Source organism: Pseudophryne corroboree, unplaced genomic scaffold (genome assembly GCF_028390025.1).
Source record: "Pseudophryne corroboree isolate aPseCor3 unplaced genomic scaffold, aPseCor3.hap2 scaffold_490, whole genome shotgun sequence".
Lineage (NCBI taxonomy): Eukaryota > Metazoa > Chordata > Amphibia > Anura > Myobatrachidae > Pseudophryne > Pseudophryne corroboree.
In genome coordinates, this window is record NW_026970098.1 from 18,790 (window position 1) to 45,659 (window position 26,870).

General features: G+C 47.5%; 19 non-coding genes and 2 pseudogenes across 19 annotated transcripts; 3 read left to right on the top strand and 18 right to left on the bottom strand.

Annotated features, from left to right (window-relative positions):
* Window positions 1-2,482: 2,482 nt before the first annotated feature.
* LOC135029527 (U1 spliceosomal RNA) lies at window positions 2,483-2,646 on the bottom strand. Its single transcript, XR_010225653.1, has one exon. It is a non-coding gene; the product is annotated as a U1 spliceosomal RNA (small nuclear RNA).
* A 144-nt stretch (window positions 2,647-2,790) lies between these two features.
* LOC135029635 (U5 spliceosomal RNA) lies at window positions 2,791-2,906 on the top strand. Its single transcript, XR_010225736.1, has one exon. It is a non-coding gene; the product is annotated as a U5 spliceosomal RNA (small nuclear RNA).
* A 270-nt stretch (window positions 2,907-3,176) lies between these two features.
* Window positions 3,177-3,293, top strand: LOC135029676 (U5 spliceosomal RNA). The gene has a single exon (XR_010225777.1). It is a non-coding gene; the product is annotated as a U5 spliceosomal RNA (small nuclear RNA).
* A 286-nt stretch (window positions 3,294-3,579) lies between these two features.
* Window positions 3,580-3,695, top strand: LOC135029638 (U5 spliceosomal RNA). Its single transcript, XR_010225739.1, has one exon. It is a non-coding gene; the product is annotated as a U5 spliceosomal RNA (small nuclear RNA).
* A 6,627-nt stretch (window positions 3,696-10,322) lies between these two features.
* LOC135029690 (U1 spliceosomal RNA) lies at window positions 10,323-10,486 on the bottom strand. The gene has a single exon (XR_010225791.1). It is a non-coding gene; the product is annotated as a U1 spliceosomal RNA (small nuclear RNA).
* A 671-nt stretch (window positions 10,487-11,157) lies between these two features.
* On the bottom strand, window positions 11,158-11,320 carry LOC135029619 (U1 spliceosomal RNA). The gene has a single exon (XR_010225724.1). It is a non-coding gene; the product is annotated as a U1 spliceosomal RNA (small nuclear RNA).
* Window positions 11,321-11,472: 152 nt separating this feature from the next.
* On the bottom strand, window positions 11,473-11,636 carry LOC135029705 (U1 spliceosomal RNA). Its single transcript, XR_010225805.1, has one exon. It is a non-coding gene; the product is annotated as a U1 spliceosomal RNA (small nuclear RNA).
* Window positions 11,637-12,307: 671 nt separating this feature from the next.
* Window positions 12,308-12,470, bottom strand: LOC135029572 (U1 spliceosomal RNA). Its single transcript, XR_010225690.1, has one exon. It is a non-coding gene; the product is annotated as a U1 spliceosomal RNA (small nuclear RNA).
* A 152-nt stretch (window positions 12,471-12,622) lies between these two features.
* On the bottom strand, window positions 12,623-12,786 carry LOC135029694 (U1 spliceosomal RNA). The gene has a single exon (XR_010225795.1). It is a non-coding gene; the product is annotated as a U1 spliceosomal RNA (small nuclear RNA).
* A 702-nt stretch (window positions 12,787-13,488) lies between these two features.
* Window positions 13,489-13,623, bottom strand: LOC135029614 (U1 spliceosomal RNA; annotated as a pseudogene).
* A 152-nt stretch (window positions 13,624-13,775) lies between these two features.
* On the bottom strand, window positions 13,776-13,939 carry LOC135029500 (U1 spliceosomal RNA). Its single transcript, XR_010225627.1, has one exon. It is a non-coding gene; the product is annotated as a U1 spliceosomal RNA (small nuclear RNA).
* Window positions 13,940-20,672: 6,733 nt separating this feature from the next.
* LOC135029711 (U1 spliceosomal RNA) lies at window positions 20,673-20,836 on the bottom strand. Its single transcript, XR_010225811.1, has one exon. It is a non-coding gene; the product is annotated as a U1 spliceosomal RNA (small nuclear RNA).
* Window positions 20,837-21,510: 674 nt separating this feature from the next.
* LOC135029547 (U1 spliceosomal RNA) lies at window positions 21,511-21,673 on the bottom strand. The gene has a single exon (XR_010225671.1). It is a non-coding gene; the product is annotated as a U1 spliceosomal RNA (small nuclear RNA).
* Window positions 21,674-21,825: 152 nt separating this feature from the next.
* Window positions 21,826-21,990, bottom strand: LOC135029555 (U1 spliceosomal RNA). Its single transcript, XR_010225677.1, has one exon. It is a non-coding gene; the product is annotated as a U1 spliceosomal RNA (small nuclear RNA).
* Window positions 21,991-22,661: 671 nt separating this feature from the next.
* LOC135029543 (U1 spliceosomal RNA) lies at window positions 22,662-22,824 on the bottom strand. Its single transcript, XR_010225667.1, has one exon. It is a non-coding gene; the product is annotated as a U1 spliceosomal RNA (small nuclear RNA).
* Window positions 22,825-22,976: 152 nt separating this feature from the next.
* On the bottom strand, window positions 22,977-23,142 carry LOC135029542 (U1 spliceosomal RNA). Its single transcript, XR_010225666.1, has one exon. It is a non-coding gene; the product is annotated as a U1 spliceosomal RNA (small nuclear RNA).
* Window positions 23,143-24,114: 972 nt separating this feature from the next.
* LOC135029691 (U1 spliceosomal RNA) lies at window positions 24,115-24,278 on the bottom strand. Its single transcript, XR_010225792.1, has one exon. It is a non-coding gene; the product is annotated as a U1 spliceosomal RNA (small nuclear RNA).
* Window positions 24,279-24,952: 674 nt separating this feature from the next.
* LOC135029612 (U1 spliceosomal RNA) lies at window positions 24,953-25,115 on the bottom strand. Its single transcript, XR_010225721.1, has one exon. It is a non-coding gene; the product is annotated as a U1 spliceosomal RNA (small nuclear RNA).
* A 152-nt stretch (window positions 25,116-25,267) lies between these two features.
* On the bottom strand, window positions 25,268-25,431 carry LOC135029712 (U1 spliceosomal RNA). Its single transcript, XR_010225812.1, has one exon. It is a non-coding gene; the product is annotated as a U1 spliceosomal RNA (small nuclear RNA).
* A 692-nt stretch (window positions 25,432-26,123) lies between these two features.
* On the bottom strand, window positions 26,124-26,265 carry LOC135029534 (U1 spliceosomal RNA; annotated as a pseudogene).
* A 152-nt stretch (window positions 26,266-26,417) lies between these two features.
* LOC135029489 (U1 spliceosomal RNA) lies at window positions 26,418-26,581 on the bottom strand. The gene has a single exon (XR_010225616.1). It is a non-coding gene; the product is annotated as a U1 spliceosomal RNA (small nuclear RNA).
* Window positions 26,582-26,870: the final 289 nt, after the last annotated feature.

Consider the following 26,870-nt stretch of genomic DNA (forward strand, 5'->3'; position numbering starts at 1 on the left):
AATTGTGCCCGTCAGCAGCTATTCTAAGGTTGCTGCCAATGGGTGTGACACATTAATTTCTTCTGTGGGGTACACTGGACTCCACAAGGATTCACATTGGGGTGTAGAGTAGGATCTTGATCTGAGGCACCAACCGGCTCAAAGCTTTTGACTGTTCCCAAGATGCTCAGTGCATTCTCCTCTATAACCCCGCTTCCATGAACAGGGAGCTCAGTTTGTAGTTGGTGCCTTCAGTAGCAGGCCACTTAACAGGGGCCTGCCTCAGGCAGCCTATTCTTAGCTATAAATTTTGACAAGAAAAGAAGAACTTGTTTTATGAGAATCTACAAGGGCTGCAGCAGGCTAGGTCTAATAGACATCTTTACTGCAGCTTCATCACTCCCAGCTACGCTGTATACTCCCGTGCCCTGGTTGCTGGGTCACTGCAGCGGAGGCTCCGGTTTCATCCTAAGGTCAGTCACACACACACCACCCTTCCGGATCACGAGGCCGCTGTTGAAGGGGAGCGTGGCCGTAGGGGGTGGACCGTGTGCGCACTGGCGTGGACACTGATTACTGGGCAGCCGCTCCACTAGCCACCAGGTACAGTTAAGGAGCACAGGTCTGGGGGTTTTTCTCCTATATTAACCCAATTTTGTACTGCCCGCAGCGCATTGTGATAGGTAATAGGGCCTGATTCAGGTTGGATTGCAATCACAATAAGCGATCCAACTGCAAAAATTGCTAAGAGCATACGCATGTGCCTGCATTTTCTGCGGCACCCCGCAGAGAATGCGATCGCCTCTGCCTGTCAATCGGGGCGGGGGGGGGGGGGGGATAGGTGGGTCAGCAACACTCCATTTCCAAGTGAGGGATGGAGCGGTGCGGGTGCAAGGCTTCAAAATGGGGTCTGCAATGGAGGAGACACAGGGGGCGTGGTCACAGCGGCTGTATGACATCACATTCAGCCGCTGTGATCACAAAAATGGTGGCGGCTTCCTGCGCGCACATACAGTGTGCACCAGCAGGAGGCTACACCATTTTTTATGATCACGCTGAACTGCAGTGCGACTGCAATTACAGCATGGTCAAGAAGGGAGGCGTCATGCTGGGTGGCCATGCCTTTTCACTGTGCAGGAGCCAGCACCGCTCACACACTAGTCCCCGGGTGCAGTCCCCAACCCCCGGGACACCCGGAGCAACAAAATGTAGATTCAGGCCACCAGGCCACGTCCCTACCTATGAAACCATGCCTCCTTTTTACCATTGCGCTGCTTATCTGCGCGCACTGCATTACAATCTCCCTCGCCACCTCTCTGGGTGTCACCAGTAATAGTGACACCTCTGCCATGCTTGTAGCAGCTGGTCCTAAGATCTACGCCTCAAGCCCTGAGTGTTTGCCCTTGTGACTTGTTGATCATCATAGCGAAGCAGATGCTTACAGAAAACTGCAGGGGCTTAGATTGAAAATAAAAAAATTGATGGGTATAAGGTAGAGAGGAGCGGGTTCGGTTCTCCGAGAACCGAATTCCCCACGAACTCCACGTGGTTTACACTGGTCCGAGGCAGGCTCGGTTGTTCCCGCCTGACTCGGAAAACCTGAACAAGGGAAAATTTCATCATCCCGCTGTCGGATTCTCGCGAGATTCGGATTCCATATAAAGAGCTGCGCGTTGCCGCCATTTTTACTCGTGCATTGAAGAGAGAGCGGAATGGACGTGGCTATGTTCTCTCAGTGGAAATCTCAATAGCAGTGCTCAGTATCAGTGGTTACTTATTGCTGCTCAGTAATACTAGTAGTGTGTCTCTCCTGCTCAGTGTCAGTTCTCAGTAGTATCCTCATCAGTGCTCAGATCACTGCTCATTGTCTTGTGCTGCATTGTGGTGCTCAGCATACTACAGTACATTACTAATAGTCCAGTGCTGCATCTTGCTGCTCAGTGTCAGTTCTAGTATCCTCATCAGTGCTCACTATCACTGTTCATTGCATTTTGGTTTTCTGTATACTACAGTAACATAGTAATATAGTAACATATAGTAACATAGTTTTTGAGGTTGAATAGAGGCAAATTGCCCATCGTGTTCAACCTGTTTTAAGTTGTGATGATTCTACATACTTGCTGAATAATGTTTTATGACTAGTTAGCTACTATAACTCATGTTACCCCCGGATTAACCATGTTGATATTTTAAGTATTATAACCTTGGATAGCTTTTTCATTCAGAAATGTATCCATTCCTTTTTTAAATCCAATTACAGAGTCCGCCATTACCACCTTCCCTGGCAGGGAATTCCACATCCTGATTGCCCTAACAGTGAAGATCATAGTATCTCACCTGGCAGGTAAGTAGGAGTTGGGCTAGAGCTGTGGAGGATTGCTGCTCGGGCACCCCCTGTCAAGTGAAGGAGATCCAACTGAGGCAGCACAAGGGAACTCTCGAAAGAAGAACAAGGCTAGAGGAAGATCTGAGACAAAGAAATCTGACTTTTACCAGAGCTGACCAGAGGAAAGCACAAACACAGTCCCCCACTACCACAAATAATGCAGTCGAGTTTCCCACATTTGGGGAAATCACAGGGGTCAGCATACCCAGAATGCAATGAATGAACCTCACCCTGGGAGAACAATCTTCATGACCATGGTATCTCCTATGCAAAATAAGTATGATTTGGGATAGGGCTGGGGAGGGCCGCTGCTCAGGCACATCTCTGTCAAGTAAAGGAGATTCAACTGAGGCAGCACAAGGGAACTCTCATCTGGGGACAACAACTGCAGGGAGAACACATATTTTCAGATGAAAATCTTGGTCATGCTCTGGTTTCTCTTCAGAACGAACAAATCTTTCGCCTTTTACTAAAGATTTCCGTGGAGAGGAGCAAAACTGAGTTTTACCTCAATTTTTGCATGCCCCATCTTTTTGGGGTTTCTTTTATCGGTTTAAAGATAGAATGAGTGTGCTTTAATGAAAGCTCATTTGCATAGAAATTACAGTAAATGTTTGTTTCTTTTCAAACAGAACTTTCTTGACCATGCTACTTGCTTGAAAGATCTGGGAGCACATGGAATACAGTACAAACCATGCTTATAGCAAGGAGAAGCCAGGTGAGAAATCTGCTTTCTTTCAAATTGGGCGCTCACTTTGATCTGAATGAGGACTGCTGGCATGGCACTCAGGCGACAGGTGGAATCTTGGTCATGCTCTGGTTTCTCTTCAGAATGAACAAATCTTTCGCCTTTTATTAAAGATTATCCGTGGAGAGGAGCAAAACTGAGTTTTATCTCAATTTTTGCATGCCCCATATTATTGGGGTTTCTTTTATCAGTTTAAAGACAGAACGAGTGAGCTTTCTTGTTGGCTTTAATGTAAGTTTATTTGTATAACAATGACAGTAAATGTCTGTTTCTTTTCAAGCAGAACTTTCTTGACCATACTAATTGCTTGAAAGATCTGGGAGCACATGGAAAAGAGTACAAACCATGCTTATAGCAAGGGGAAGCCTGGTGAGAAATCTGCTTTCTTTCTTTCATATTGGGTGCTCACTTTGAGCTGAATGAGGACTGCTGGCATGGCACTCAGGCGACAGGTGGAATCTTGGTCATGCTCTGGTTTCTCTTCAGAACGAACAAATCTTTCGCCTTTTACTAAAGATTTCCGTGGAGAGGAGCAAAACTGAGTTTTATCTAAATTTTTGCATGCCCCATATTATTGGGGTTTCTTTTATCTGTTTAAAGACAGAACGAGTGTGCTTTCTTGTTAGCTTTAATGTAAGTTGCCATAGATGCAGTGAAACACGCGTGTAGGGCACGGCGTGTCCTCGTGTATTTGACTCATGTGAAATGTTATAAAACAAAAATATATGATTATGATGTTAGCTGTTAGTCTCCACTAATAGGGAATAGAAGCTGAGCTATAAGAAAGGAATACACTAGATATGATGTCACTTAGCAATTACAATGTCTAAAGTGCATACAGATAGCTACTAATAACTCTTGATAAGAAAGTATATCAGTGTGGGTATATTTATATGATGGGATATTGGGACTAGTGAATATATATCACTCCTGCTGTCCAGATTGGCAATAACCAGACAATTATGATAAGAGTAGAGATGTCACATGGGCTGCTATAGATATTAATTTAATGCTGTATGTGTCATTTGTTACAAATGGATACATTTTCTATGAGTCAGCCTAGCAGCTGCATGTTCTAACAGAACACTATCCTCACACAGAATCTGCTAACCTTGAGATAACTAAATGACAGTGTGTAACAGTCTCTTTACTATAAGACTGTTACAAAGTAATATATATATTTGAAGTCAGTCTAGCAGCTGTGTGTTCCAGCAGTTTATAAGACAAAGAAAATCTCCTATTGTGGAATCTAGACACATGGGACTGCTGGCCTGTGTCATACTATTTCTATGTAATACCAGTAACATGTATATAACTGTTACATAATTGTTACAAATGGATAAATCTTTGAGTCAGCCTAGCAGCTGCATGTCCTAACAGGACACCATAAATCCTTTACAGTGTAACAAATTGATTGGTAACACTTAAAGGCTGGAGAGCAGTTATATGCCTTACTAGCATACTCAATATACCACATTATTACACCAGTTACCACGATTATTGACAGCGCATTTGATATATTATATTACCCTCACACTGAGTCTGTTTACCTTTAGATAACTAAGTGACCGAATATGTAACAGTTTCTCTATCATAAGACTGTTACAAAGTGAGATAGATATATTTGGAAGTCAGTCAAACAGCTGTGTGTTTCAGCGGTTTATAAGAAAATTCCTCATTGTGGAATCTGGACCACTAAGGGTTATTATATATATAGCACATGGAATTGCCACATCTCCCTATATGATAATTTCATTACACTGTAACATAATAAGAATTAACTCTTTAACAGTGTAAATAGAGAGTAATGAATCTCTGACACATGGAATATATTATTTCTTAGACGAATTGGATAAACCATTATGACAGACACTTTGCTTCCTAATAAGAATTGAGGTGGCTATACCTCTAAGGAAAGCATTATTGCCTACGCCTAGATCAGATTAAATAAGATCTGGCTGAATATATGAAGGAAGGTTGCTATTTATATGAGAATTGGAATTGCTATATTCCTTAAGGCAACCCCACCGATTGATATATGTTGTCAATTAAGTATATCTGAACGGCTATATCTGGACCAGATTTAATAAGATCTGGCTGATTATATGAAGGAGGGCTGCTATTTATATTGGAATTGCCATATTCCTTAAGGCAACCGCACCTGTTGGTATATCTCGCCAATTAACTATATCTAAACAGCTAAATTAAAGCTATTCATCATTTTTTTAGTTTGGATATTAATAAATATGATCTTTCCATGATGCATAGAGATTTCCCTATCAAGTGATTCCTTATCCGATATAGAAAGCTATCCCCCTATGGTATTGAATTTAGGAATATAGTCTTAGGGGACACAGAGAAATAAGTGATCCCCATCTACCTAAGCACCCCACAAATTGGAGGTTAGCTTACCGGTTATACTCAATCACCCCCACAAATTCGCCAATGGGGATGGCTTCCCGGGAGGTAACCCCTATTGAGTGAAGGGAGTATATAGGATACGACCCAGTGGTACCTGACGACATAGATACTAACAGCTATTTAATAACATTACGCTAGAAAGTGATTATTAGCAACATATATATCTATATAAACAACCCCGCCAGGGTTGTGCCTTCAAAAATAATCACACACGGACACGCTTTTTAAACCTTTTTTTCACATCTCTTTATTCTTCTTATGCACATGTATGTTAGTTCTGTGATTTTAACCTTTATGTTTCACTGCAGTTTGGGATAATAATATTAATATTTATCCAATTTTAATACATACTTAATAAAGGTTATATTTTATGATTCATTCATTCTGTCCAGTGCGTCAACAGTGCAGATTTCTTCTTGTTTTTTCTCCCAAATTCTATAACAATGACAGTAAATGTTGTTACTTTTCAAACAGAACTTTCTTGACCATGCTACTTGCTTGAAAGATCTGGGAGCACATGGAAAACAGTACAAACCATGCAGTATCACAAGAGCCTTTATTTGATCTTTCATGAAGATAGAGCAGAATTGAGGACACGTCAACAATTTCTGCCGAAGGTGGTTCATCTTTCCACATGGTGCCTTTGGCCACTGACACCTTCGTTGAGTCAAAGTCTCTGGCTGTGGTCAGAACTTTGAAAATTTATGTCACCAGAACGGTTCAGATTAGGAAAACAGAGGCTCTGTTTGTCCTGTATGCTCCCAACAGGATTGGGTGTCCTGCTTCCATGTAGACCATTATGCGCTGGATCTGTGGTAAGATTCAGCATGCTCATTCCACGGCAGGATTGCCGTTACTGAAATAGGTGAAGACCCATTCTACTAGAAAGGTGGGTTCATCCTGGGCAGCTGGTCGGGGAGTCTCGGCATTGCAATTTTGCCGAGCAGCTATTTAGTAAACACTTTTGCTAAGTTTTACAAGTTTGATACCTTGGCTGATGATAACCTCAAGTTGGGTCATTCGGTGCTGCAGAGTCGTACGCACTCTCCCACCCGTTCAAGAGCTTTGGTATAACCCCATGGTTCTTAATGTGACCCCAGCATCCTCTAGGTCGTATGAGAAAATAGGATTTTAATACCTACCGGTAAATCCTTTTCTCTTAGTCCGTAGAGGATGCTGGGCACCCGTCCCAGTCCATACTGTGTCTGCAGTTATTACTTGTGGTTATACACATGTTGTGTTATGGTTCTGGTCAGCTTTTTGCTGCAATTGTTCATGCCGTTGGCTTGTGTTCTGTTGAATGCCACGTTCTGCGGCATGCTTAAGGTGTGAGCTGGTAAGATGCTCACCTTAGTTTAACAATAAATCCTTTCCTCGAAATGTCCGTCTCCCTGGGCTCAGTTCCTATAACTGGAGTCTGGAGGAGGAGCATAGAGGGAGGAGCCAGTTCACACCCTTTGAAAGTCTTAAAGTGCCCATGTCTCTTGCGGATCCCGTCTATACCCCATGGTTCTTAATGTGACCCCAGCATCCTCTACGGACTAAGAGAAAAGGATGCCCTTGCGCACTATCCTGACTTCTCCTCCCGTCTGCTTACTTTGTGCCTTCCAACGCACAATGCGAACTACAGGTGGTGCTGCAGGGCCCACACCCTTTTACTTGCCTTACAGAACAGCTCTGGAGCTGTTACAGTGCCCAGCTGCTGCAAGAAATCAGCTTGAATGCTTCAGGGGATGGGGCATGGCCAACATGAGCCCCACACCAAAGGAGGGTGGGGGTGTTTAATGCGAACTAGGGGTCATCCAAGCACCGCAAAAGGCCGCCATGCCCTGCATGCCCCTTTTCTCTTTTCATATGCAGATGAGGGTTCCAGCCAACTTTGGTCCACTGCTTGGATGACATCACCGTATGCAAATCCGTCTTCTGCAGACCTTCCCCCTGGAATGCTTGTACTAGTTGTTGCATATGGTTTGATATTTGATGGTGCTTCAATATTAGGCAGCCTTCCACCCTCCCATGTTCATCTGAACAGATGTGGTCTCCCTGCAGTTGTTGTCCCCAGACGAGAGTTCCCTTGTGCGTCCTCAGTTGAATCTCCTTAACTTGACGGGGGAGGGGCTGCCCGAGCAGCCACCCTCCCCAGCCCTATCCCAACTCATACTTATTTTGCATATGAGATCTCTTGATCATGAAGATTGTTCTCACAGGGTGAGGTTCATCCATTATATTTTAAAATAGGAAGGTACAAATTACATATTTGAATTGCATCTATGTGCTGGATTCAAATGTCCCCCCCCCCCTTCCTTTCTCAATTGTGCCCGTCAGCAGCTATTCTAAGGTTGCTGCCAATGGGTGTGACACATTAATTTCTTCTGTGGGGTACACTGGACTCCACAAGGATTCACATTGGGGTGTAGAGTAGGATCTTGATCTGAGGCACCAACCGGCTCAAAGCTTTTGACTGTTCCCAAGATGCTCAGTGCATTCTCCTCTATAACCCCGCTTCCATGAACAGGGAGCTCAGTTTGTAGTTGGTGCCTTCAGTAGCAGGCCTCTTAACAGGGGCCTGCCTCAAGCAGCCTATTCTTAGCTATTAATTTTGACAAGAAAAGAAGAACTTGTTTTATGAGAATCTACAAGGGCTGCAGCAGGCTAGGTCTAATAGACATCTTTACTGCAGCTTCATCACTCCCAGCGGCGCTGTATACTCCCGTGCCCTGGTTGCTGGGTCACTGCAGCGGAGGCTCCAGTTTCTTCCTAAGGTCAGTCACACACACACCGCCCTTCCGGATCACGAGGCCGCTGATGAAGGGGAGCGTGGCCGTAGGGGGTGGACCGTGTGCGCACTGGCGTGGACACTGATTACTGGGCAGCCGCTCCACTAGCCACCAGGTACAGTTAAGGAGCACAGGTCTGGGAGTTTTACTCCTATATTAACCCAATTTTGTACTGCCCGCAGCGCATTGTGATAGGTAATAGGGCCTGATTCAGGTTGGATTGCAATCACAATAAGCGATCCAACTGCAAAAATTGCTAAGAGCATACGCATGTGCCTGCATTTTCTGCGGCACCCCGCAGAGAATGCGATCGCCTCTGCCTGTCAATCGGGGCGGGGGGGGGGGAGAGGGGGGTCAGCAACACTCCATTTCCAAGTCAGGGATGGAGCGGTGCGGGGGCAAGGCTTCAAAATGGGGTCTGCAACGGAGGAGACACAGGGGGCGTGGTCACAGCGGCTGTATGACATCACATTCAGCCGCTGTGATCACAAAAATGGTGGCGGCTTCCTGCGCGCACATACAGTCTGCACCAGCAGGAGGCTACACCATTTTATATGATCACGCTGAACTGCAGTGCGACTGCAATTACAGCATGGTCAAGAATGGAGGCGTCATGCTCGGTGGCCATGCACTGTCACTGTGCAGGAGCCAGCACCGCACACACACTAGTCCCCGGGTGCAGCCCCCAACCCCCGGGACACCCGGAGCAACAAAATGTAGATTCAGGCCACCAGGCCACGCCCCTACCTATGAAACCATGCCTCCTTTTTACCATTGCACTGCTTATCTGCGCGCACTGCATTACAATCTCCCTCGCCACCTCTCTGGGTGTCACCAGTGATAGTGACACCTCTGCCATGCTTGTAGCAGCTGGTCCTAAGATCTACGCCTCAAGCCCTGAGTGTTTGCCCTTGTGACTTGTTGATCATCATAGCGAAGCAGATGCTTACAGAAAACTGCAGGGGCTTAGATTGAAAATAAAAAATTGATGGGTATAAGGTAGAGAGGAGCGGGTTCGGTTCTCCGAGAACCGAATTCCCGACGAACTCCACGTGGTTTACACTGGTCCGAGGCAGGCTCGGTTGTTCCCGCCTGACTCGGAAAACCTGAACAAGGGAAAATGTCATCATCCCGCTGTCGGATTCTCGCGAGATTCGGATTCCATATAAAGAGCTGCGCGTTGCCGCCATTTTTACTCGTGCATTGAAGAGAGAGCGGAGAGGACGTGGCTATGTTCTCTCAGTGGAAATCTCAATATCAGTGCTCAGTATCAGTGGTTACTTATTGCTGCTCAGTAATACTAGTAGTGTGTCTCTCCTGCTCAGTGTCAGTTCTCAGTAGTATCCTCATCAGTGCTCAGTATCACTGCTCATTGTCTTGTGCTGCATTGTGGTGCTCAGCATACTACAGTACATTACTAATAGTCCAGTGCTGCATCTTGCTGCTCAGTGTCAGTTCTAGTATCCTCATCAGTGCTCACTATCACTGCTCATTACATTGTGGTGTTCTGTATACTACAGTAACATAGTAATATAGTAACATATAGTAACATAGTTTTTGAGGTTGAATAGAGGCAAATTGCCCATCGTGTTCAACCTGTTTTAAGTTGTGATGATTCTACATACTTGCTGAATAATGTTTTATGACTAGTTAACTACTAAAACTCATGTTACCCCCGGATTAACCATGTTGATATTTTAAGTATTATAACCTTGGATAGCTTTTTCATTCAGAAATGTATCCATTCCTTTTTTAAATCCAATTACAGAGTCTGCCATTACCACCTTCCCTGGCAGGGAATTCCACATCCTGATTGCCCTAACAGTGAAGATCATAGTATCTCACCTGGCAGGTAAGTAGGAGTTGGGCTAGAGCTGTGGAGGATTGCTGCTCGGGCACCCCCTGTCAAGTGAAGGAGATCCAACTGAGGCAGCACAAGGGAACTCTCGAAAGAAGAACAAGGCTAGAGGAAGATCTGAGACAAAGAAATCTGACTTTTACCAGAGCTGACCAGAGGAAAGCACAAACACAGTCCCCCACTACCACAAATAATGCAGTCGAGTTTCCCACATTTGGGGAAATCACAGGGGTCAGCATACTTAGAGTGCAATGAATGAACCTCACCCTGGGAGAACAATCTTCATGACCATGGTATCTCCTATGCAAAATAAGTATGATTTGGGATAGGGCTGGGGAGGGCCGCTGCTCAGGCACATCTCTGTCAAGTAAAGGAGATTCAACTGAGGCAACACAAGGGAACTCTCATCTGGGGACAACAACTGCAGGGAGAACACATATTTTCAGATGAACATGGGAGGGCAGAAGGCTGCCTAATACTGAAGCACCCCCAAACAATAAACCAAATGCAACTACTAGTGCAAGCATTCCTGGGGGAAGGCCTGCAGCAGATGGATTTGCATATGGTGATGTCATCCAAGCAGTGGGTCAAAGTTGGCTTCAACCCTCGTCTGCATATGAAAATAAAAATGGGGTGTGCAGGGCATGGCGGCCTTTTGCGGCGCTTGGATGACCCCTAGTTCGCATTAAACACCTCCACCTTCCTTCGGTGTGGGGCTCATGTTGGCTATGCCCCAGCCCCTGAAGCATTCAAGCTGATTTCTTGCAGCAGCTGGGCACTGTAACAGCTCCAGAGCTGCTCTGTAAAGCAAGTAAAAGGGTGTGGGCCCTGCAGCACTACCTGTAGTTTGCATTGTGCTTTGGAAGGCACAAAGTAAGCAGACGGGAGAAGTCAGGATAGTGCACAAGGGCATAGAAGGGAGCGGCTCAAGAAAAGAGAAGTGGAAACAGACAGCAAACTAGGCTGGAGAGAGACCTGAGACAAAGAGATCTGAATTATACGAGAGCCGACCAGAGGAAACACAAATTATGTAATCAAGTGTCCCACATTTGGGGAAATCGTAGGAGCAGCACACCCAGAGTGCATTGGGTGAGCCTTGCCCTGGGAGAAGCACCTTCCTGATCATAGTATCTCACCTGGCAGGTAAGTAGGAGTTGGGCTAGAGCTGGGGAGGGTCGCTGTTCGGGCACCCCCCTGTCAAGTGAAGGAGCTCCAACTGAGGCAGCACAAGGAAACTCTCGAAAAAAGAACAAGGCTAGAGGAAGATCTGAGACAAAGAAATCTGACTTTTACCAGAGCTGACCAGAGGAAAGCACAAACACAGTCCCCCACTACCACAAATAATGCAGTCGAGTTTCCCACATTTGGGGAAATCACAGGGGTCAGCATACCCAGAATGCAATGAATGAACCTCACCCTGGGAGAACAATCTTCATGACAATGGTATCTCCTATGCAAAATAAGTATGATTTGGGATAGGGCTGGGGAGGGCCGCTGCTCAGGCACATCTCTGTCAAGTAAAGGAGATTCAACTGAGGCAGCACAAGGGAACTCTCATCTGGGGACAACAACTGCAGGGAGAACACATATTTTCAGATGAACATGGGAGAGCAGAAGGCTGCCTAATACTGAAGCACCCCCAAACAACAAACCAAATGCAACAACTAGTACAAGCATTCCTGGGAAAAGGTCTGCAGAAGACGGATTTGCATACGGTGATGTCATCCAAGCAGTGGGCCAAAGTTGGCTGGAACCCTCATCTGCATATGAAAAGAGAAAAGGGGTATGCAGGGCATGGCGGCCTTTTGCGGCGCTTGGATGACCCTTAGTTCGCATTAAACACCTCCACCCTCCGTCGGTGTGGGGCTCATGTTGGCTATGCCCCAGCCCCTGAAGCATTCAAGCTGATTTCTTGCAGCAGCTGGGCACTGTAACAGCTCCAGAGCTGCTCTGAAAGGCAAGTAAAAGGGTGTGGGCCCTGCAGCACTACCTGTAGTTTGCATTGTGCGTTGGAAGGCACAAAGTAAGCAGACAGGAGAAGTCAGGAGAGTGCACAAGGGCATAGAAGGCAGCGGCTCAAGAAAAGAGAAGTGGAAACAGACAGCAAACTAGGCTGGAGAGAGACCTGAGACAAAGAGATCTGAATTATACGAGAGCCGACCAGGGGAAACACAAATTATGCAGTCAAGTTTCCCACATTTGGGGAAATCGCAGGAGCAGCACACCCAGAGTGCAATGGGTGAGCCTTGCCCTGGGAGAAGCACCTTCATGATCATAGTATCTCACCTGGCAGGTATGTAGGAGTTGGGCTAGAGCTGGGGAGGGTCGCTGCTTGGGTACCCCCCTGTCAAGTGAAGGAGATCAAACTGAGGCAGCACAATGGAACTCTCGAAAGAAGAACAAGGCTAGAGGAAGATCTGAGACAAAGAAATCTGACTTTTACCAGAGCTGACCAGAGGAAAACACAAACACAGTCCCCCACTACCACAAATAATGCAGTTGAGTTTCCCACATTTGGGGAAATCACAGGGGTCAGCATACCCAGAATGCAATGAATGAACCTCACCCTGGGAGAACAATCTTTATGACCATGGTATCTCCTATGCAAAATAAGTATGATTTGGGAAAGGGCTGGGGAGGGCCGCTGCTCAGGCACATCTCTGTCAAGTAAAGGAGATTCAACTGAGGCAGCACAAAGGAACTCTCATCTGGGGACAACAACTGCCGGGAGAACACATATTTTCAGATGAACATAGGAGGGCAGAAGGCTGCCTAATACTGAAGCACCCCCAAACAACAAACCAAATGCAACAACTAGTTCAAGCATTCCAGGGGGAAGGTCTGCAGAAGACGGATTTGCATACAGTGATGTCATCCAAGCAGTGGGCCAAAGTTGGCTGGAACCCTCATCTGCATATGAAAAGAGAAAAGGGGAATGCAGGGCATGGCGGCCTTTTGCGGCGCTTGGATGACCCTTAGTTCGCATTAAACACCCCCACCCTCCTTCGGTGTGGGGCTCATGTTGGCCATGCCCCAGCCCCTGAAGCATTCAAGCTGATTTCTTTCAGCAGCTTGGCACTGTAACAGCTCCAGAGCTGCTCTGTAAGGCAAGTAAAAGGGTGTGGGCCCTGCAGCACTACCTGTAGTTTGCATTGTGCATCGGAAGGCACAAAGTAAGCAGACAGGAGGAGAAGTCAGGATAGTGCACAAGGGTGTAGAAGGGAGGGGCTCAAGAAAAAAGAAGTGGAAACAGACAGCAAACTAGGCTGGAGAGAGACCTGAGACAAAGAGATCTGAATTATATGAGAGCCGACTAGGGGAAACACAAATTATGCAGTCAAGTTTCCCACATTTGGGGAAATCGCAGGGGCAGCACACCCAGAGTGCAATGGGTGAGCCTTGCCCTGGGAGAAGCAACTTCATGATCATAGTATCTAACCTGGCAGGTAAGTAGGAGTTGGGCTAGAGCTGGGGAGGGTCGCTGCTCGGGCACCCCCCTGTCAAGTGAAGGAGATCCAACTGAGGCAGCACAAGGGAACTCTTGAAAGAAGAACAAGGCTAGAGGAAGATCTGAGACAAAGAAATCTGACTTTTACCAGAGCTGACCAGAGGAAAGCACAAACACAGTCCCCCACTACCACAAATAATGCAGTTGAGTTTCCCACATTTGGGGAAATCACAGAGGTCAGCATACCCAGAATGCAATGAATGAACCTAACCCTGGGAGAACAATCTTCATGACCATGTTATCTCCTATGCAAAATAAGTATGATTTGGGATAGGGCTGGGGAGGGCCGCTGCTCAGGCACATCTCTGTCAAGTAAAGGAGATTCAACTGAGGCAGCACAAGGGAACTCTCATCTGGGGACAACAACTGCAGGGAGAACACATATTTTCAGATGAACATGGGAGGGCAGAAGGCTGCCTAATACTGAAGCACCCCCAAACAACAAACCAAATGCAACAACTAGTGCAAGCATTCCTGGGGGAAGGCCTGCCGCAGATGGATTTGCATATGGTGATGTCATCCAAGCAGTGGGTCAAAGTTGGCTTCAACCCTCGTCTGCATATGAAAAGAGAAAAGGGGCATGCAGGGCATGGCGGCCTTTTGCGGCGCTTGGCTGACCCCTAGTTTGCATTAAACACCTCCACCCTCCGTCGGTGTGGGGCTCTTGTTGGCTATGCCCCAGCACCTGAAGCATTCAAGCTGATTTCTTGCTGCAGCTGGGCACTGTAACAGCTCCAGAGCTGCTCTGTAAGGCAAGGTAAAAGGGTGTGGGCCCTGCAGCACTACCTGTAGTTTGCATTGTGCGTTGGAAGGCACAAAGTAAGCAGACAGGAGAAGTCAGGAGAGTGCACAAGGGCATAGAAGGCAGCGGCTCAAGAAAAGAGAAGTGGAAACAGACAGCAAACTAGGCTGGAGAGAGACCTGAGACAAAGAGATCTGAATTACACCAGGTCCGTCATTATATTATATATACCTACAGTAGTTATATATATTTTTTTTTATATCATTAATTATCATCTCTATACTAGCAGACGCAGTACGGTAGTCCACGGCTGTGGCTATCTCTGTGTCGTCAGTGCTCGTCCATAATTGTATACCTACCTACCTGTGGTGGAAGTTTTTTTCTATCTTCTTCATACTAGTAGTTTAGCAGTCTGCTGACAGTGTCCACCAGGTCCGTCATTATATTATATATACCTACAGTAGTTATATATATTTTTTTTTTATATCATTAATTATCATCTCTATACTAGCAGACGCAGTACGGTAGTCCACGGCTGTAGCTACCTCTGTGTCGTCAGTCACTCGTCATCCATAAGTATACTAGTATCCATCCATCTCCATTGTTTACCTGAGGTGCCTTTTAGTTGTGCCTATTAAAATATGGAGAACAAAAATGTTGAGGTTCCAAAAATAGGGAAAGATCAAGATCCACTTCCACCTCGTGCTGAAGCTGCTGCCACTAGTCATGGCCGAGACGATGAAATTCCATCAACGTCGTCTGCCAAGGCCGATGCCCAATGTCATAGTACAGAGCATGTAAAATCCAAAACACAAAAGATCAGTAAAAAAAGGACTCAAAAATCTAAATAAAAATCGTCGGAGGAGAAGCGTAAACTTGCCAATATGCCATTTACCACACGGAGTGGCAAGGAACGGCTGAGGCCCTGGCCTATGTTCATGGCTAGTGGTTCAGCTTCACATGAGGATGGAAGCACTCAGCCTCTCGCTAGAAAAATGAAAAGACTTAAGCTGGCAAAAGCACAGCAAAGAACTGTGCGTTCTTCAAAATCACAAATCCACAAGGAGAGTCCAATTGTGTCGGTTGCGATGCCTGACCTTCCCAACACTGGACGTGAAGAGCATGCACCTTCCACCATTTGCACGCCCCCTGCAAGTGCTGGAAGGAGCACCCGCAGTCCAGTTCCTGATAGTCAGATTGAAGATGTCAGTGTTGAAGTACACCAGGATGAGGAGGATATGGGTGTTGCTGGCGCTGGGGAGGAAATTGACAAGGAGGATTCTGATGGTGAGGTGGTTTGTTTAAGTCAGGCACCCGGCGAGACACCTGTTGTCCGTGGGAGGAATATGGCCATTGACATGCCTGGTGAAAATACCAAAAAAATCAGCTCTTCGGTGTGGAAGTATTTCAACAGAAATGCGGACAACAGGTGTCAAGCCGTGTGTTGCCTTTGTCAAGCTGTAATAAGTAGGGGTAAGGACGTTAACCACCTCGGAACATCCTCCCTTGTACGTCACCTGCAGCGCATTCATCATAAGTCAGTGACAAGTTCAAAAACTTTGGGCGACAGCGGAAGCAGTCCACTGACCAGTAAATCCCTTCCTCTTGTAACCAAGCTCACGCAAACCACCCCACCAACTCCCTCAGTGTCAATTTCCTCCTTCCCCAGGAATGCCAATAGTCCTGCAGGCCATGTCACTGACAATTCTGACGAGTTCTCTCCTGCCTGGGATTCCTCCGATGCATCCTTGAGTGTAACGCCTACTGCTGCTGGCGCTGCTGTTGTTGCTGCTGGGAGTCGATGGTCATCCCAGAGGGGAAGTCGTAAGACCACTTTTACTACTTCCACCAAGCAATTGACTGTCCAACAGTCTTTTGCAAGGAAGATGAAATATCACAGCAGTCATCCTGCTGCAAAGCGGATAACTGAGGCCTTGGCATCCTGGGCAGTGAGAAACGTGGTTCCGGTATCCATCATTACTTCAGAGCCAACTATAGACTTGATTGAGGTACTGTGTCCCCGGTACCAAATACCATCTAGGTTCCATTTCTCTAGGCAGGCGATACCGAAAATGTACACAGACCTCAGAAAAAGACTCACCAGTGTCCTAAAAAATGCAGTTGTACCCAATGTCCACTTAACCACGGACATGTGGACAAGTGGAGCAGGGCAGACTCAGGACTATATGACTGTGACAGCCCACTGGGTAGATGTATTGACTCCCGCCGCAAGAACAGCAGCGGCGGCACCAGTAGCAGCATCTCGCAAACGCCAACTCTTTCCTAGGCAGGCTACGCTTTGTATCACCGCTTTCCAGAATACGCACACAGCTGAAAACCTCTTACGGCAACTAAGGAAGATCATCACAGAATGGCTTACCCCAATTGGACTCTCCTGTGGATTTGTGGCATCGGACAACGCCAGCAATATTGTGCGTGCATTATATCTGGGCAAATTCCAGCACGTCCCATGTTTTGCACATACCTTGAATTTGGTGGTGCAGAATTATTTAAAAAACGACAGGGGCGTGCAAGAGATGCTGTCGGTGGCCACAAGAATTGCGGGACACTTTTCGGCGTACAGGCACCACGTACAGAAGACTGGAGCAACACCAAAAACGCCTGAACCTGCCCTGCCATCATCTGAAGCAAGAAGTGGTAACGAGGTGGAATTCAACCCTCTATATGCTTCAGAGGATGGAGGAGCAGCAAAAGGCCATTCAAGCCTATACATCTGACCACGATATAGGAGGTGGAATGCACCTGTCTCAAGCGCAGTGGAGAATGATTTCAACGTTGTGCAAGGTTCTGCAACCTTTTGAACTTGCCACACGTGAAGTCAGTTCAGACACTGCCAGCCTGAGTCAGGTCATTCCCGTCATCAGGCTTTTGCAGAAGAAGCTGGAGACATTGAAGGAGGAGCTAAGACAGAGCGATTCCGCTAGGCATGTGGGACTTGTGGATGGAGCCCTTCATTCGCTTAACCAGGATTCACGGGTGGTCAATCTGTTGAAATCAGAGCACTACATTTTGGCCACCGTGCTCGATCCTAGATTTAAAACCTACGTTGTATCTCTCTTTCCGGCAGACACAAGTCTGCAGGGGTTCAAAGACCTGCTGGTGAGAAAATTATCAAGTCAAGCGGAACTTGATCGGTCAACAGCTCCTCCTTCACATTCTCCCGCAATTGGGGGTGCGAGGAAAAGGCTCAGAATTCCGAGCCCACCCGCTGGCGGTGATGCAGGGCAGTCTGGAGCGACTGCTGATGCTGACATCTGGTCCGGACTGAAGGACCTGCCAACGATTACGGACATGTCGTCTACTGTCACTGCATATGATTCTCTCACCATTGAAAGAATGGTGGAGGATTATATGAGTGACCGCATCCAAGTAGGCACGTCAGACAGTCCGTACGTATACTGGCAGGAAAAAGAGGCAATTTGGAGGCCCTTGCACAAACTGGCTTTATTCTACCTAAGTTGCCCTCCCACAAGTGTGTACTCCGAAAGAGTGTTTAGTGCCGCCGCTCACCTTGTCAGCAATCGGCGTACGAGGTTACTTCCAGAAAATGTGGAGAAGATGATGTTCATTAAAATGAATTATAATCAATTTCTCCGTGGAGACATTGACCAGCAGCAATTGCCTCCACAAAGTATACAGGGAGCTGAGATGGTGGATTCCAGTGGGGACGAATTGATAATCTGTGAGGAGGGGGATGTACACGGTGATGAATCGGAGGATGATGAGGTGGACATCTTGCCTCTATAGAGCCAGTTTGTGCAAGGAGAGATTAATTGCTTCTTTTTTGGTGGGGGTCCAAACCAACCCGTCATTTCAGTCACAGTCGTGTGGCAGACCCTGTCACTGAAATGATGGGTTGGTTAAAGTGTGCATGTCCTGTTTATACAACATAAGGGTGGGTGGGAGGGCCCAAGGCAATTCCACCTTGCACCTCTTTTTTCTTTTATTTTTCTTTGCGTCATGTGCTGTTTGGGGAGTGTTTTTTGGAAGGGCCATCCTGCGTGACACTGCAGTGCCACTCCTAGATGGGCCAGGTGTTTGTGTCGGCCACTTGGGTCGCTGAGCTTAGTCACACAGCTACCTCATTGCGCCTCTTTTTTTCTTTGCGTCATGTGCTGTTTGGGGAGTGTTTTTTGGAAGGGCCATCCTGCGTGACACTGCAGTGACACTCCTAGATGGGCCAGGTGTTTGTGTCGTCCACTTGGGTCGCTGAGCTTAGTCACACAGCTACCTCATTGCGCCTCTTTTTTTCTTTGCGTCATGTGCTGTTTGGGGAGTGTTTTTTGGAAGGGCCATCCTGCGTGACACTGCAGTGCCACTCCTAGATGGGCCAGGTGTTTGTGTCGGCCACTTGGGTCGCTGAGCTTAGTCACACAGCTACCTCATTGCGCCTCTTTTTTTCTTTGCGTCATGTGCTGTTTGGGGAGTGTTTTTTGGAAGGGCCATCATGCGTGACACTGCAGTGCCACTCCTAGATGGGCCAGGTGTTTGTGTCGGCCACTTGGGTCACTGAGCTTAGTCATCCAGCGACCTCGGTGCAAATTTTAGGACTAAAAATAATATTGTGAGGTGTGAGGTGTTAAGAATAGACTGAAAATGAGTGGAAATTATGGTTATTGAGGTTAATAATACTTTGGGATCAAAATGACTCCCAAATTCTATGATTTAAGCTGTTTTTTAGGGTTTTTTGAAAAAAACACCCGAATCCAAAACACACCCGAATCCGACAAAAAAAATTCGGTGAGGTTTAGCCAAAACGCGTTCGAACCCAAAACACGGCCGCGGAACCGAACCCAAAACCAAAACACAAAACCCGAAAAATTTCCGGTGCACATCTCTAGTGGCCATGCCATGTCACTGTGCAGGAGCCAGCACCGCTCACACACTAGTCCCCGGTGCAGCCCCCAACCCCCGGGACACCCGGAGCAACAAAATGTAGATTCAGGCCACCAGGCCACGCCCCTACCTATGAAACCATGCCTCCTTTTTACCATTGCGCTGCTTATCTGCGCGCACTGCATTACAATCTCCCTCGCCACCTCTCTGGGTGTCACCAGTGATAGTGACACCTCTGCCATGCTTGTAGCAGCTGGTCCTAAGATCTACGCCTCAAGCCCTGAGTGTTTGCCCTTGTGACTTGTTGATCATCATAGCAAAGCAGATGCTTACAGAAAACTGCAGGGGCTTAGATTGAAAATAAAAAAAATTGATGGGTATAAGGTAGAGAGGAGCGGGTTCGGTTCTCCGAGAACCGAATTCCCCACGAACTCCACGTGGTTTACACTGGTACGAGGCAGGCTCGGTTGTTCCCGCCTGACTCGGAAAACCTGAACAAGGGAAAATGTCATCATCCCGCTGTCGGATTCTCGCGAGATTCGGATTCCATATAAAGAGCTGCGCGTTGCCGCCATTTTAATTCGTGCATTGAAGAGAGAGCGGAGAGGACGTGGCTATGTTCTCTCAGTGGAAATCTCAATATCAGTGCTCAGTATCAGTGGATACTTATTGCTGCTCAGTAATACTAGTAGTGTGTCTCTCCTGCTCAGTGTCAGTTCTCAGTAGCATCCTCATCAGTGCTCAGTATCACTGCTCATTGTCTTGTGCTGCATTGTTGTGCTCAGCATACTACAGTACATTACTAATAGTCCAGTGCTGCATCTTGCTGCTCAGTGTCAGTTCTAGTATCCTCATCAGTGCTCACTATCACTGCTCATTGCATTGTGGTGTTCTGTATACTACAGTAACATAGTAATATAGTAACATATAGTAACATAGTTTTTGAGGTTGAATAGAGGCAAATTGCCCATCGTGTTCAACCTGTTTTAAGTTGTGATGATTCTACATACTTGCTGAATAATGTTTTATGACTAGTTAGCTACTACAACTCATGTTACCCCCGGATTAACCATGTTGATATTTTAAGTATTATAACCTTGGATAGCTTTTTCATTCAGAAATGTATCCATTCCTTTTTTAAATCCAATTACAGAGTCCGCCATTACCACCTTCCCTGGCAGGGAATTCCACATCCTGATTGCCCTAACAGTGAAGATCATAGTATCTCTTCTGGCAGGTAAGTAGGAGTTGGGCCAGAGCTGTGGAGGATTGCTGCTCGGGCACCCCCTGTCAAGTGAAGGAGATCCAACTGAGGCAGCACAAGGGAACTCTCGAAAGAAGAACAAGGCTAGAGGAAGATCTGAGACAAAGAAATCTGACTTTTACCAGAGCTGACCAGAGGAAAGCACAAACACAGTCCCCCACTACCACAAATAATGCAGTCGAGTTTCCCACATTTGGGGAAATCACAGGGGTCAGCATACCCAGAATGCAATGAATGAACCTCACCCTGGGAGAACAATCTTCATGACCATGGTATCGCCTATGCAAAATAAGTATGATTTGGGATAGGGCTGGGGAGGGCCGCTGCTCAGGCACATCTCTGTCAAGTAAAGGAGATTCAACTGAGGCAGCACAAGGGAACTCTCATCTGGAGACAACAACTGCAGGGAGAACACATATTTTCAGATGAACATGGGAGGGCAGAAGGCTGCCTAATACTGAAGCACCCCCAAACAACAAACCAAATGCAACAACTAGTACAAGCATTCCTGGGGGAAGTTCTGCAGAAGACGGAATTGCATACGGTGATGTCATCCAAGCAGTGGGCCAAAGTTGGCTGGAACCCTCATCTGCATATGAAAAGAGAAAAGGGGTATGCAGGGCATGGCGGCCTTTTGCGGCGCTTGGATGACCCTTAGTTTGCATTAAACACCCCCACCCTCCTTCGGTGTGGGGCTCATGTTGGCCATGCCCCATCCCCTGAAGCATTCAAGCTGATTTCTTGCAGCAGCTTGGCACTGTAACAGCTCCAGAGCTGTTCTGTTAGGCAAGTAAAAGGGTGTGGGCCCTGCAGCACTACCTGTAGTTTGCATTGCGCATTGGAAGGCACAAAGTAAGCAGACAGGAGGAGAAGTCAGGATAGTGCACAAGGGTATAAAAGGGAGCGGCTCAAGAAAAGAGAAGTTGAAACAGACAGCAAACTAGGCTGGAGAGAGACCTGAGACAAAGAGATCTGAATTATACGAGACCTGACCAGGGGAAACACAAATTATGCAGTCAAGTTTCCCACATTTGGGGAAATCGCAGGGGCAGCACACCCAGAGTGCAATGGGTGAGCCTTGCCCTGGGAGAAGCACCTTCATGATCATAGTATCTCACCTGGCAGGTAAGTAGGAGTTGGGCTAGAGCTGGGGAGGGTCGCTGCTCGGGCACCCCCCTGTCAAGTGAAGGAGATCCAACTGAGGCAGCACAAGGAAACTCTCGAAAGAAGAACAAGGCTAGAGGAAGATCTTAGACAAAGAAATTTGACTTTTACCAGAGCTGACCAGAGGAAAACACAAACACAGTCCCCCACTACCAACAAATAAAGCAGTCGCGTTTCCCACATTTGGGGAAATCACAGGGGTCAGCATACCCAGAATGCAATGAATGAACCTCACCCTGGGAGAGTAATCTTCATGACCATGGTATCTCCTATGCAAAATAAGTATGATTTGGGATAGGGCTGGGGAGGGCCGCTGCTCATGCACATCTCTGTCAAGTAAAGGAGATTCAACTGAGGCAGCACAAGGGAACTCTCATCTGGGGACAACAACTGCAGGGAGAACACATATTTTCAGATGAACATGGGAGGGCAGAAGGCTGCCTAATACTGAAGCACCCCCAAACAACAAACCAAATGCAACAACTAGTAAAAGCATTCCTGGGTGAAGGTCTGCAGAAGACGGATTTGCATACGGTGATGTCATCCAAGCAGTGGGCCAAAGTTGGCTGGAACCCTCATCTGCATATGAAAAGAGAAAAGGGTTATGCAGGGCATGGCGGCCTTTTGCGGCGCTTGGATGACCCCTAGTTCGCATTAAACACCTCCACCCTCCTTCGGTGTGGGGCTCATGTTGGCTATGCCCCAGCCCCTGAAGCATTCAAGCTGATTTCTTGCAGCAGCTGGGCACTGTAACAGCTCCAGAGCTGCTCTGTAAGGCAACTAAAAGGGTGTTGGCCCTGCAGCACTACCTGTAGTTCGCATTGTGCGTAGGAAGGCACAAAGTAAGCAGACGGGAGAAGTCAGGATAGTGCGCAAGGGCATAGAAGGGAGCGGCTCAAGAAAAGAGAAGTGGAAACAGACAGCAAACTAGGCTGGAGAGAGACCTGAGACAAAGAGATCTGAATTATACGAGAGCCGACCAGGGGAAACACAAATTATGCAGTCAAGTTTCCCACATTTGGGGAAATCGCAGGGGCAGCACACCCAGAGTGCAATGGGTGAGCCTTGCCCTGGGAGAAGCACCTTCATGATCATAGTATCTCACCTGGCAGGTAAGTAGGAGTTGGGCAAGAGCTGGGGAGGGTCGCTGCTCGGGCACCCCCCTGTCAAGTGAAGGAGATCCAACTGAGGCAGCACAAAGGAACTCTCGAAAGAAGAACAAGGCTAGAGGAAGATCTGAGACAAAGAAATCTGACTTTTACCAGAGCTGACCAGAAGAAAGCACAAACACAGTCCCCCCACTACCAACAAATAAAGCAGTCGCGTTTCCCACATTTGGGGAAATCACAGGGGTCAGCATACCCAGAATGCAATGAATGAACCTCACCCTGGGAGAGTAATCTTCATGACCATGGTATCTCCTATGCAAAATAAGTATGATTTGGGATAGGGCTGGGGAGGGCCGCTGCTCATGCACATCTCTGTCAAGTAAAGGAGATTCAACTGAGGCAGCACAAGGGAACTCTCATCTGGGGACAACAACTGCAGGGAGAACACATATTTTCAGATGAACATGGGAGGGCAGAAGGCTGCCTAATACTGAAGCACCCCCAAACAACAAACCAAATGCAACAACTAGTGCAAGCATTCCTGGGGGAAGGCCTGCAGCAGATGGATTTGCATACGGTGATGTCATCCAAGCAGTGGGTCAAAGTTGGCTTCAACCCTCGTCTGCATATGAAAAGAGAAAAGGGGCGTGCAGGGCATGGCGGCCTTTTGCGACGCTTGGATGACCCCTAGTTCGCATTAAACACCTCCACCCTCCTTCGGTGTGGGGCTCATGTTGGCTATGCCCCAGCCCCTGAAGCATTCAAGCTGATTTCTTGCAGCAGCTGGGCACTCTAACAGCTCCAGAGCTGCTCTGTACGGCAAGTAAAAGGGTGTGGGCCCTGCAGCACTACCTGTAGTTTGCATTGTGCATTGGAAGGCACAAAGAAAGCAGACAGGAGGAGAAGTCAGGATAGTGCACAAGGGTATAAAAGGGAGGGGCTCATGAAAAAAGAAGTGGAAACAGACAGCAAATTAGGCTGGAGAGAGACCTGAGACAAAGAGATCTGAATTATACGAGAGCCGACCAGGGGAAACACAAATTATGCAGTCAAGCTTCCCACATTTGGGGAAATCAGAGTGCAATGGGTGAGCCTTGCCCTGGGAGAAGCACCTTCATGATCATAGTATCTCACCTGGCAGGTAAGTAGGAGTTGGGCTAGAGCTGGGGAGGGTCGCTGCTCGGGCACCCCCCTGTCAAGTGAAAGAGATCCAACTGAGGCAGCACAAGGGAACTCTCGAAAGAAGAACAAGGCTAGAGGAAGATCTGAGACAAATAAATCTGACTTTTACCAGAGCTGACCAGAGGAAAGCACAAACACAGTCCCCCACTACCACAAATAATGCAGTCGAGTTTCCCACATTTGGGGAAATCACAGGGGTCAGCATACCCAGAATACAATGAATGAACCTCACCCTGGGAGAACAATCTTCATGACCATGGTATCTCCTATGCAAAATAAGTATGATTTGGGATAGGGCTGGGGAGGGCCGCTGCTCAGGCACATCTCTGTCAAGTAAAGGAGATTCAACTGAGGCAGCACAAGGGAACTCTCATCTGGGGACAACAACTGCAGGGAGAACACATATTTTCAGATGAACATGGGAGGGCAGAAGGCTGCTTAATACTGAAGCACCCCCAAACAACAAACCAAATGCAACAACTAGTGCAAGCATTCCTGGGGGAAGGCCTGCAGCAGATGGATTTGCATACGGTGATGTCATCCAAGCAGTGGGTCAAAGTTGGCTTCAACCCTCGTCTGCATATGAAAAGAGAAAAGGGGCGTGCAGGGCATGGCGGCCTTTTGCGGCGCTTGGATGACCCCTAGTTCACATTAAACACCTCCACCCTCCTTCGGTGTGGGGCTCATGTTGGCTATGCCCCAGCCCCTGAAGCATTCAAGCTGATTTCTTGCAGCAGCTGGGCACTGTAACAGCTCCAGAGCTGCTCTGTACGGCAAGTAAAAGGGTGTGGGCCCTGCAGCACTACCTGTAGTTTGCATTGTGCATTGGAAGGCACAAAGTAAGCAGACAGGAGGAGAAGTCAGGATAGTGCACAAGGGTATAAAAGGGAGGGGCTCATGAAAAAAGAAGTGGAAACAGACAGCAAACTAGGCTGGAGAGAGACCTGAGACAAAGAGATCTGAATTATACGAGAGCTGACCAGGGGAAACACAAATTATGCAGTCAAGCTTCCCACATTTGGGGAAATCGCAGGGGCACCACACCCAGAGTGCAATGGGTGAGCCTTGCCCTGGGAGAAGCACCTTCATGATCAAAGTATCTCACCTGGCAGGTAAGTAGGAGTTGGGCTAGAGCTGAGGAGGGTCGCTGCTCTGGCACCCCCCTGTCAAGTGAAAGAGATCCAACTGAGGCAGCACAAGGGAACTCTCGAAAGAAGAACAAGGCTAGAGGAAGATCTGAGACAAATAAATCTGACTTTTACCAGAGCTGTCCAGAGGAAAGCACAAACACAGTCCCCCACTACCACAAATAATGCAGTCGAGTTTCCCACATTTGGGGAAATCACAGGGGTCAGCATACCCAGAATGCAATGAATGAACCTCACCCTGGGAGAACAATCTTCATGACCATGGTATCGCCTATGCAAAATAAGTATGATTTTGGATAGGGCTGGGGAGGGCCGCTGCTCAGGCACATCTCTGTCAAGTAAAGGAGATTCAACTGAGGCAGCACAAGGGAACTCTCATCTGGGGACAACAACTGCAGGGAGAACACATATTTCCAGATAAACATGGGAGGGCAGAAGGCTGCCTAATACTGAAGCACCCCCAAACAACAAACCAAATGCAACAACTAGTACAAGCATTCCTGGGGGAAGGCCTGCAGCAGATGGATTTGCATATGGTGATGTCATCCAAGCAGTGGGTCAAAGTTGGCTTCAACCCTCGTCTGCATATGAAAAGAGAAAAGGGGCGTGCAGGGCATGGCGGCCTTTTGCGGCGCTTGGATGACCCCTAGTTCGCATTAAACACCTCCACCCTCCTTCGGTGTGGGGCTCATGTTGGCTATGCCCCAGCCCCTGAAGCATTCAAGCTGATTTCTTGCAGCAGCTGGGCACTGTAACAGCTCCAGAGCTGCTCTGAACGGCAAGTAAAAGGGTGTGGGCCCTGCAGCACTACCTGTAGTTTGCATTGTGCATTGGAAGGCACAAAGTAAGCAGACGGGAGAAGTCAGGATAGTGCGCAAGGGCATAGAAGGGAGCGGCTCAAGAAAAGAGAAGTTGAAACAGACAGCAAACTAGGCTGGAGAGAGACCTGAGACAAAGAGATCTGAATTATATGAGAGCCGACCAGGGGAAACACAAATTATGCAGTCAAGTTTCCCACATTTGGGGAAATCGCAGGAGCAGCACACCCAGAGTGCAATGGGTGAGCCTTGCCCTGGGAGAAGCACCTACATGATCATAGTATCTCACCTGCCAGGTAAGTAGAAGTTGGGCTAGAGCTGGGGAGGGTCGCTGCTCGGGTACCCCCCTGTCAAGTGAAGGAGATCCAACTGAGGCAGCACAAGGGAACTCTCGAAAGAAGAACAAGGCTAGAGGAAGATCTGAGACAAATAAATCTGACTTTTACCAGAGCTGACCAGAGGAAAGCACAAACACAGTCCCCCACTACCGCAAATAATGCAGTCGAGTTTCCCACATTTGGGGAAATCACAGGGGTCAGCATACCCAGAATGCAATGAATGAACCTCACCCTGGGAGAACAATCTTCATGACCATGGTATCTCCTATGCAAAATAAGTATGATTTGGGATAGGGCTGGGGAGGGCCGCTGCTCAGGCACATCTCTGTCAAGTAAAGGAGATTCAACTGAGGCAGCACAAGGGAACTCTCATCTGGGGACAACAACTGCAGGGAGAACACAAATTTTCAGATGAACATGGGAGGGCAGAAGGCTGCCTAATAATGAAGCACCCCCAAACAACAAACCAAATGCAACAACTAGTGCAAGCATTCCTGGGGGAAGGCCTGCAGCAGATGGATTTGCATACGGTGATGTCATCCAAGCAGTGGGTCAAACAACAAACCAAATG